The sequence below is a fragment of the Solanum dulcamara genome, chromosome 6 (assembly GCF_947179165.1).
Source record: "Solanum dulcamara chromosome 6, daSolDulc1.2, whole genome shotgun sequence".
In the NCBI taxonomy this organism is placed as follows: domain Eukaryota; kingdom Viridiplantae; phylum Streptophyta; class Magnoliopsida; order Solanales; family Solanaceae; genus Solanum; species Solanum dulcamara.
This window is the reverse complement of record NC_077242.1, coordinates 11,454,259-11,466,177: the sequence shown is the minus strand read 5'-3', so window position 1 is coordinate 11,466,177 and position 11,919 is coordinate 11,454,259. Positions and strand designations below refer to the sequence as shown.

Here is an 11,919-nt window from a genome sequence, read left to right as displayed (position 1 = left end):
ATTTGAATATATTGAAAAGCATTTGTGCAGTGCATTTGAATATATAAGAAAACATTTGTGCAGTGCATTTGAATATATAAGGAAATATTTGTGCAGTGCATTTGAATGTATTAGAAAGCATTTGTGCCGTGCATTTGAATATATAAGAAAGCATTAGCGCGGTGCATTTGAATATATTAGAAAGCATTAGTGCAGTGCATTTAACAATATTTGGAAGCATTAATGCAGTGAATTTGATAATATTTAAAAGTATTTATGCAATGCATTTGAAAAGATTTCAAGACATTTGTGCGATGTGTTCGAAGATATCTGAAAGCATTTGTATAGCGTATTGCATTTAAAATTATTTGAAAGTATTCGTGGAGTGCATTTGAGAATATTTATGCAGGGAATTTTAATATCATAGGTAGTACAACTGAAAATATTTGTGAAATCAAGATATTTGGAATTTTCGAGAAGCTTGATTTAAAACATAAATTTATAAGTAATTCAAACCATTCAACATGATCCTTTCGAGGCTATGAATATGTTGACCCCTTTGTTGGCCGATAATTCTGGCAAGCCTGTATTCAAAGAAAAATTATGAGTTTTGGGGGAGGTTGATTCGCATTGACTTTGAAGCTTTGGCTCTTCATACTCCTTCTTTCTTCAACTTAGTTTGGACTTGCAATCCCCATCTATTCTAAATCTTGGCTAATAAATAACAGAAAAATATTTGGTGTAAAGGTTCATATTAAAAGTAATAAGATAAATTATACATATATATATAATAGTAAAGAATTTCTGCAAAATTTTAGATTGCGACATGTCGTGAAACGAAGCAAACGTCCTTTTCTGGAGTCTTTCTTCAACCTGATTATTCTATTTCCCACATACTCTTCAATTTTCTTGATGTCTTCTTGTAATGTTGCCCGCAAAACTGTCCCAGTTTTGGTAAAGAGAGATAATGATATTTCATCATGATAACGAAAAGACCGAACCATACATAATTCGTGAATACATTCCTTGAGAATTGAAACAAAGGGGCCGAGTCCTTTACTAGTTGCCTATGTATCCAACATGAACTAGACTATACGTAATTATCATATATGAAATAATAATAAGAAGGAGGGAAATGAAAATTTTCTCATAATGTGACCGAAGCCGATACAGGCCGCCTACGTATCCCACCAAGGGAATCAGGCCAAGCGTAGTTCATAGTACATAACAATGGGATCTTCTTTATAATTTCTTCTAAGTGACCAGACCCAATATGGGTTTCCTACGTATCCCACCAAGGAAATCAGGTCGGAACGTAGTTCTTCAATATTACATGAAATATTACATGAAAACAATATAAAGGCTCTTAGACATAGTATTTCTTAATTGCATCTGAATTGATGGCTTTCGGCCATATCTTTCCGTCCATTTCTGCTAGAATCACCGCTCCTCCAGTCAACACTCTGTGAACCACATAAGGCCCATGCCAATTAGGCGCAAACTTCCCCTTAGCTTCTTCTTGGTGCGGGAATATCCATTTTAACACCAATTGTCCCGGCTTGAACTGTCTCAGTCTTACCTTTTTATTGAAAGCTTTGGCCATCATATGTTGATAAAGTTGTCCGTGACAAACTGCATTCATTCTCTTTCATCAATGAGCATCAACTGTTCATATCGGCTTTGTATCCATTTGGCATCACTCAACTCAGCTTCTTGGATTATCCTCAGGGATGGTATCTCAACTTCTATTGGTAATACTGCTTCTGTTCCATAAACCAAAAGATAAGGTGTTGCCCCAGTCAAAGTCCTAATCGTGGTGCGATAGCCGAGGAGGGCAAACGACAAATTTTCATGCCAATGCTTATAATTATCAATCATCTTCCGCAATATTCTTTTGATATTCTTGTTGGCAGCCTCAACTGCTTCATTCATCTGTGGTCGATAAGGAGTAGAATTGCGGTGAATGATTTTGAACTTATCACATATCTCATACATCAAACCGCTATTGAGATTAGCCCCATTATCTGTTATAATCGAATGGGGGATGCCAAATCTACAAACTATGTTATTGCGAACAAAATCTGTCACCACCTTCTTTGTCACAGACTTATGTGAGGATGTTTCTACCCATTTTGTGAAGTAATCGATAGCTACCAAAATGAATCTGTGTCCATTTGATGCGGCTGGCTCAATAGGACCGATGACATCCATGCCCCAGGCTACAAACAGCCAAGGAGAACTCGTCACATTGAGTTCATTCGGTGGAACTCGGATCAAATCACCATGAATCTGACATTGATGACATTTCCTCACGAAGCGAATGCAGTCTGTTTCCATTGTCATCCAGAAATATCCGGCCCACACAATCTTCTTTGCCAAAGTAAAACCATTCATGTGTGGCCCACAAGTACCCCCATGTATTTCTTCAATCAACTTGATCGCCTCTTGGGAGTCAACACACCTTAATAAACCTAAATCTGGAGTCCTCCTATAAAGGATTTCTCCACTTAAGAAAAAGTGATTTGCAAGCCTCCGTAGTGTTCTCTTTTGAATATTGCTTATGCCTTCTGGATAATCTCCTTCTTTGAGATACCTCACAATATCATAGTACCATGGTTCTCCATCCATTTCTTCATCCACATGGAAACAATAGGCCGGTTGATCCTGCACATTGATTTTGATTGGATCTATGTAATTCTTGTCTTGATGTTGAATCATAGAAGACATGGTTGCCAAGGCATCTGCGAATTCATTTTGAGCTCTAGGAATATGCCTGAACTCTATCTTGATAAATTTCTTGCATATTTCCTTCACACATTGCAAATAGGGGAGTATCTTCACATTCTTGGTGCTCCATTCGCCTTGTACCTGGTGAATCAATAAGTCTGAGTCACCTATAAACAACAATTCTTGTATATTCATATCAACAGCCATTCTGAGTCCAAGAATACAAGCTTCATACTCCGTCATATTGTTAGTGCATAGAAACTTGAATTTCGCTGAGACTGGATAATATTGACCTGATTATGAGACAAGCACTGCCCCAGCACCGACTCCTTTAGAATTTGCAGCACCATCAAAGAACATCCTCCACCCATGATATTCTTCTAAAATATCCTCTCCAATAAATAACACCTCTTCATCAGGGAAATAAGTTTTAAGAGGTTCGTACTCTTCATCCACAGGGTTTTCAGCAAGATGATCAGCAAGCGTTTGTCCTTTGATGGCCTTCTGAGTGACATAAATAATATCGAATTCACTTAGTAAAATTTGCCATTTTGCCAACTTCCCCGTTGGCATAGGCTTCTGAAATATGTATTTGAGTGGATCCATCCTTGAGATGAGAAAAGTGGTATACGCGCATAAGTAATGTCTTAACTTTTGTGCAACCCAAGTCAAGGCACAACAAGTGCGTTCCAATAAAGTATATCGGGCTTCATAAGGCGTGAATTTCTTGCTCAAGTAGTATATAGCCTGTTCTTTCCTCCCAGTTTCATCATGTTGTCCTAACACACATCCAAATGCATTGTCCGATACTGACATATATAGTAGCAATGGTCTCCCCGGTTTTGGAGGTACCAAGACGGGCGGACTAGACAAGTACTCCTTGATTCTGTCAAAAGCTTGTTGACAATCTTCAGTCCATTTAATAGCAGCATCTTTCCTTAACAACTTGAAGATTGGTTCACAAATTATAGTCGACTGTGCAATGAATCGACTAATGTAATTTAGTCGACCAAGAAAACTCATTACATCCTTTCGACTCTTTGGAGGGGGCAAGTCTTGAATAGCCTTTATCTTTGAAGGATCCAATTTTATGCCCTTCCTACTCACAATGAAACCCAACAACTTTCCAGCAGGGACACCAAATGCACACTTCGCAGGATTTAATTTCAGATTATACCGCCTCAACCTATCAAAGAACTTCTTCAAATCTGTGAGGTGATTTGAGCTCTTTTGTGACTTGATAATGACATCATCTACATAGACTTCAATCTCCTTATGGATCATGTCATGAAAAATGGTAGTCATAGCTCTCATGTATGTTGCTCCTGCATTCTTGAGTCCGAAAGGCATTACTCGATAACAATACACTCCCCAAGGTGTAATGAATGCCGTTTTATCAGCGTCTTCTTCATCCATTAGAATCTGATGGTAGCCTGCAAAGCAATCAACAAATGACTGCAACTCATGCTTTGCACAATTATCAATAAGTATGTGAATGTTTGGAAGTGGAAAATCATCTTTCGGACTGGCCTTGTTGAGGTCTCGATAGTCTACACATACTCTGATTTTTCCATCTTTCTTTGGCACTGGCACTATATTAGCTAACCATGTAGGATACTTTGTGACTCGGATGACGTTGGCATCGATTTGCTTAGAAACTTCTTCCTTAACTTTTAAACTCAAATCAGGCTTGATCTTCCTTGGCTTTTGCTTGACTGGAGGACAAGATGGATCAGTCGGCAACTTATGTGAAACAATGTTTGTGCTTAGACCCGGCATATCATCATAAGACCATGCAAATACATCCATATATTACCCCAAAATACCAATAAGTTCCTTTCTTTGAGACGGAGTCAAATGGATGCTAATTCTTGTTTCTTTCATTACTTCTGAATCTCCCAAATTTACCGTCTCAGTTTCATCCAAATTTGGCTTTATTTTATTCTCAAAATGTTCAAAATCCTCAGTCAACTCTTCAGGCTGCACCTCTTCTTCATATTCCGCAAAAGATTGCTCGGTATTTGAGATTTCTTTGCTCGTTTCATTACATGTCACATTCTCGGTATTGGCAGATTCATTAATTTGCTCGCTGAAAGGGAGTAAAAATAAATAAATAAAATTTATAATTAAGTACAAAATTTTGAAATTTAAAGCAGAAAATATGGCTTAGACGTGGCATTTAAGATTTCAAAAGTGGAGGCAAAACATTTAAAGATTCTTAAACATGATTCAGGCCTCAAATTTGAATCATGTTATTTCATTAATTCTAATACAAACATCTACCAAGATTTCTGAGGAAACGGGGATGGGTTACGAGTCCAATTGTTCAAAGCATCTCCAGGCTCCACATCCCATATGGTCGGAATCTCGGTACAATCTTCCAAGATCATGTTGCATTCCACTTCTTCCATAAATAAGTTTTTGAGTCCTTCCACGAGGGTGTCTTCAGCATCTTCCTCTGATTCTTTTATAATATATGCCTTGGAAAATGACTGATTCAAGTGCGGGATGGGATGGGGCAATGAAATGTCACTTTTCCTTTTGAGATCGGCCAATGAGACTTCTTCAGGAGTAGGCTTGTATCATAAACCAAAGGTGTATTTCTGGCCCGACAATTGAATTGGTTCCACTATTCCACCCAAGTTCACTATAAGACCTCGACCAGGCATGAAATCATTCTTCAACATTTCCCAAGCCACCATCACAAGCACACGTGGTAACTTTACCCTTTTGGTTTGATGGAAACACATAATCTCTTTAGTATGGAACACAGACCCATCCAGTTCTTCCATACTTTCAACAACAGGGATTGAATTGTCAGGATACATGGAATTACTACCTTCTTCATGAACAATAATCTCGTGGTGGTTCCAAACAAATTTCAAATTTTGGTGCAGGGTAGAAGGGACCGCACCAGCCATATGGATCCAAGGCCTCCCAAGCAATAAATTGTAACTAGCAGGTATGTCCAATACTTGGAATTCTACCACAAACTCCTCGGGTCCGATTTGTAGTGGCAAATCAATTTCGCCAATGACTCCCTTTTGTGTCCCATCAAAACCTCTAACCTTCACATGACTTTCACGAATTTTCCCTATATCAATTCTCAAAGCTCGAAGGGTAATAAAAGGACAGATATTGACAGCTGAACCATTATCAATCAAAACTCTAGAAATAAACTTGTCCCTGCACCTGACAGTAATGTTCAATGCTTTGTTATGTCCTAAACCTTCAAATGGTAATTCCTCTTCATGAAAACAGACTTTATTTGCTTCCAAAACCTGCCCTACCATGGCTGAAAGATTCTCACTTGTGATATTGGCCGGAACATAAGCTTCACTTAGAACTTTCACCAAAGCGCTCCTGTGAGTTTCAGAACTCATCAATAATGACATCAAGGAAATTTGGGCGGGAGTCTTCTTCAACTGTTCAACAACAGAATATTCTTTTGTTGGCATTTTCCTCCAGAAATCCTCTATTTCAGCTTCTGTCACAACCCTCTTTTGGTTAACTTCCTTATTCGGTACGATTTGTGCAACACCTTCAGGGGCATAACATCGCCCCGATCTTGTCATTCCGGCAGCAGCAGCTTCTACAACTACCTTTCCTTTCCCTTTGTCCTTTGTGTCAGTTGAGTAACTCCAGGGAACTGCTTTAGTGTCAAAATGAGTTGATTGAGCAACCAAAACCGTAATCTTAGGTTTAGGAACCAAAACTTCCACTTCAAATGGCGCTCGCGCCTGGATTGTGATAATCGGAGCAATAAAGGCTGATGTCATGACATTCTTCTCTTCTTTGATTGGCAAAATAGTCCCTTCCAAATTGTATTCTTCATCAATGGTGATCATGTTCACATTCTCATGATTTGGAAGAGGATTGTTATTTACATTGGGGGCAGCACCTTTGAGTTGAATAACTCCTTCTTTGATTAATGCCTCAATCTTGTCCTTGAGAGTAAGACAGTTTTCGGTGTTATGTCCAGCAGCTCCAGAGTGATAGACGCAATGCTTAGTGTCATCATACCATCCGGGAAGGGGGTTGGGAATTCGTGCTTGGATTGGTTGGAGTATCCCTGCGGTTCTCAACCTTTCATATAGTTGGGATAAAGGTTCGACTAAAGGTGTATAGGTTTTGGGTGGTCTTCTTTCAAAGTTTGGGCGGGGCCTTGGTGGATTTGATGGGCGAATTTGTGTTTGATAATGGTATTTAGGTGGGTATGTAGATTGGTATTGTGAGGGATTTGGATAAGTAGGCGCTCTGGATGGATAATATATTGGCTGAGTGGTGTAAACTGGATAAGGGGCGACAAAAGGCTGGTAATATGATTGAGGGACTTGGGTATACTGACTATGGTATGAAGGTTGGGGTAAAGGGTTTTGGTATGTTAACATTTGGTTTGGCCTATGTTCCTGGATGGTCATGACAGCGGACACTCCGTCCTTCTTCTTCTTAAAGGCTCCTCTAATTGAATCTGACTGAATTGCTTTACTTGTCGCTTGCAAGGCTGACAAATTAGTGATTCTCCCAGTTTTAATACCTTCTTTAATGAATTCTCCCATCCTTACAACTTCAAAGAACTTTTGTCCTACCACGCTTATCATCTTTTCATAATACGTTGCATCTTTTTGAGATTGTATAAAAAGGGAGGTCATCTCACTTTCTGTCATCGGAGGTTGAACTTTTGCAGCATCTGCTCTCCATCTCATGGCATATTCTCTAAAAGACTCCGTCGACTTTTTTTCTAATTTCATCAAATAGAATCTATCTGGTATGGCCTCAGTGTTGAACTTGAACCTATCCATGAAATCCTGTGCCATGATACTCCAACTATGCCATTTCTTCGGATCTTGACTTGTATACCAATCCAGTGCTTCTCCTGTCAAACTCCTTATGAATAATTTCATTCTAATGGCCTTATCTTTCCCCACTCCAACTAGCTTGTCACAATACGATCTTAAATGAGCTCGTGGATTTCCCTTCCTATCAAACACATCAAATTTTGGTACTTTATATCCTGCAGGCAACTCGACATCAGGATGAACACATAAATCCTCATACTCAAACCCTTCGCACTCCTTGTGAAGTTGGATACTTTTGAATGCTTCTTTCAAATTACGAATCTCCCTAGCTACACTTTCATCTGTTTTTGATCTGGCCTTTCTCTCCATCTCCTCATATGGATCGACTTCTAGCATGGTTGGTATTGGAGTAACGAAAGGTTGAGCTTCTGTTACGTATACTTGTGGCACATATTGCATGTTAGGAGTTGTAGTATGTGTCACAGGTATATGTTGGATCGTTTGGTATTTTTGGATGAGCGGGTTGGTTTGGGTGAGTGGGGCTTTTTGGGTAAGTGGGTTAGTTTCAGTGAGTGGAGCTTGGGTAAGTGTAGTTTGGAGGACTGGAGTTTGGGAAACATAAGGGGTAGTGAAAGGTAGTGGATTGGTTTGTTGTGAGTTGATGTTTGCGAAATTGACTTGTGGTTGGTTGACGGGTTGTTTAGGAGCAGTCATATTGGTTTTGAAAGGGGAAGGATTTGGAGGGAAGTCTTGAGGCGAGGGAGAGTCAACAGGTGGAATAGTTGCATCTGCCCCATGTTCGGGAAGTGGTGTATTTAGGCTAATAGACAAATTGGTAAGGTTTCGAAGTCGATCGATATCTCTTTGCATATTGGCCATTTGTTGCATCAGGTTAGCAATATGTTCATTATAAGGAATAGGATCCCTTCCTTCTGAAGCCTCAGGTTCATCTCTTGGGATAGTGACAAGTCCTAAACCATCTTGATCGGATGCACTTGAACCAGTCATATCGGCGGGTGATCGGCCTTTTGATCTAGTGAAGTATGGATGATCCACAAGTTCGCAGTCAACACGAATCAACCTTTGGGGAAATAAATTAGAAAGGAAAAAGAAACCTCTGTAAAACAAAAACAAAAGAAATATATTAGTATAAATAGAATAATCAATTAGGTAAATAGTGTTGGCAAATAAGGGAACATGTACCACATAGCAAATAAATCACATAGTAAGAAGAGAAATTAATAGTACAAATGCGACCTAATATGCACGGGACCTCTTTTATGCCAAAGGTGGGCCTAAATGCCAAATAACGAGATTTATGATAGGTTGATCCAAGCCATTAACTTGAGATAATTTGAGTTTGGAAGACAAAAGATCCAATTTTCATTAAACAACAATAAAAGGGTACAAAATACATGGAAAGATGACAAAAAATGGAAACAAAGACTTAGCCTAATTCTTGCTCTTAATCAAAATGGTGAAGTGGATGAAGATGATGCTCCAACACTGTTAGATCCTACTCTCGCATTATCCAGAATCTGTATTATATTCACCATTTGAGCCCACATTTCTGGTGTAACTATTTTGGTTCCAAGATGGCAGTGCCGTATCCAAATCGTCGTTCTAATATCCTCAAAGCCCTGTTCACCTTCCGGGCTTATGCTATTGCGATCTTCTCGAAGCCATGCCTGATATTCTGGAGTTCTTCTTGCTGGTCCATCTCCTACCTCTAGCGTGATGATATTATCCCATTCATGAAGAATCTTATCAACTCTAGGGACTTTAAAGTCTGATTCGAAGGAAATTTCAGAAGATTTCATATTTGCTTGTAGAGGAATCATTTGTGCTTGACCGAACTGTTGAAGCACGCATATTGGGGCATATGGCTGGAGACCTTCTAATCCAATGAGCTCGATGTAGTAAAATCCTCTACACCTTATGAATGCAATAGGACATGAGAGTAGTGGGTATTTCCATTGAATTTGGTCACTAGTGCGAGAAATCAAGAATTCGTACCAATCATTAGTACCAACTGGAGACACAAACTTTTTCATCCTATCATAAAAACTGTTAATATGACTTGTATTACTAAAACATATGTCTACCATGTCATCATGTTGGTAAAAATGTTCCATCGCCCACATTTGCAAAAGAAGATTGCAACCTTCAAAGAAACTTGTTTCTCCTCTTTTACACTTTCCGAGGGCTCGAAGTATTTCAGCCAAAATCATAGGAACCAAAGTGATTTCCTTTCCGTCGACTCCTTTGAAAAGTGCTTTAGCCACATAACATATACAAGTGCTAATCTTCCCATGTTCTTGTGGAAATACCAAGGTTCCTAGTAAAGCCACAACAAATGCAATAGGACGGTTAACTTGCCAATGGGTAGAGGTGCAAGAGAATTCTTTTCTGAATAACTTGTAACTGTCCGAACATCCATACCGCTCATATAAGTAATCCAAGGAAACCCAATTGTGTTTGAAACACCCTAGTTTCCTAGTGTTTTTCAATCCTAAGTATCGAATAAATTTCTTCCTTGATTGACCGTGTGGGATAATTTGACTTCTTCCTCGATACTTCAAACTAGTGAAATAGTAGATTTCCTCCAAAGTCTTTGAATGCGAACACAACACGATCTGGATCCCAAAATGGAAGTAATGCACTAACCACATGATTATCCGGGGAGACCTTGAATAGCATAGGGAAGAAGCCCAATTTTTTCGTAATTGCTGATTTCTCGATGGGGCTAAAATTTTCCCACCATTTCTTCAATTTGTACGGGACACCCTCGACCATTCTAATTTTGGGTATTTGGGGAGTTGAATCCATCCTACAATACAAATTAATAAAATGAGGACACATTTTCCAAACTTATTATGTCAAAATTGGCTTGGATCAGTCTATCATTATCACGTTCCATAAAATATGCTTATTGGTAATTGGGTCATGAAACCCGTCGACGTATGAGTGGTTTCTTAAATGTGGAATTGACACCTTGGGTCAATCCACCTAAGGCGTATGCATGCATGACTTAGATCGAAGGGAAGCACAGCTCTATCTTATATTTTTCTAAGATTTGGCTTACTAGACAAAAGGTTCCCGAGTGGACAACTCGAGTGAGAAGGCTACGCGTCCACACGGAAAAAGATCCGGACACCCCGCGCATACGCCAACTCTCCTAAATTTTGGAATTTTTGAAAAAAACTTTGTGGGTGCGCAAAACACACCTCACGTGTACGTGTGATAGTGTCAATTTTCCAGAATTGGAGGAAGTATGAACGGCATGACAGTTTATATAAAGCAGTAACAAATATTCAAATATATAAAGCAACAAAATAATTGCAAACATACAATTAATATCAAGCAATAGCAAATAATAAATCATCACACAATTAAAAAATAAAATAAAATATATATATAAAGAAATTCAAATTATTAACCTAAGTCTGTTATGGTTTAGAACCTACAGTCCCCAGTGGAGTCGTCAAGCTGTTATACCCCATTTTAACTCAAGGTCAAACGGTGTACAACATATTGATGATTCCTAAATTATTTAATTTTAAGGAGTCGCCACCTAATTATTTTTAAGGTAAATTAGGATACCTAAATAATTAACAAATTTAATGCTAAAAATGATCTCCGATTAGTGGTCTACTTAGCTTATGAGATTCTAGATAAGGGTTCTAGTTATCCTAAAGGAAAGGGGTTAGGCATCCTTCAAGATTCGTTAAAAAAACGATTACCGGCCAAACTTAGGTTAAAATGATTAAAATTATAAAAAGGTTGCTCAAAAGTTTTGAAAACAAAGCTTAGTAATTACATGCGAAAAAGATTTTCGAACTTGAAATTATTAGGCGAATATTATTTTGCACATGAATTAAGTGAATGTTTAAATGCGATATATATTTTTTAGTAATTAAGCCTTAAAGAAAAATATTGGTTTCTTTTATTATGATGAACCATTTTAATTAAAGTTTCACAAACCTAAATATCTATATAATGTTATCTATTGCATTAGTAAGAACATATTCGAATTATAAAAGCAAATTTAACATGTAATGATAATAATAAATAATACTGATAAAAATAGTAATAGTAATAATAGTAATAATAATACTAATGATAACAACAATCATAATAACAATAATGCAACAATAACAATAACAATAATAATAGCCATAATAATAATAACAATGATAATAATAATAATCATAACGATAATAATAATAATAATAATAAAGTATAATAATAACGGTAGTAAAAAAATATATAATAATACGACAAATAATAATAATAATATGATAAATAATAATAATAATAATAATAACAACAGTAAATAACAACAATAATAATAATAAATACAATAACGATAATAATAATAATAATAACGATAACAATAATAATAATATGATAA

The 11,919-nt window shown here is 37.6% G+C and overlaps 1 pseudogene; it reads right to left on the bottom strand.

Annotated features, from left to right (window-relative positions):
- Positions 1-1,345: 1,345 nt before the first annotated feature.
- Positions 1,346-8,513, bottom strand: LOC129892695 (uncharacterized; annotated as a pseudogene).
- Between the last annotated feature and the right edge of the window lie 3,406 nt (positions 8,514-11,919).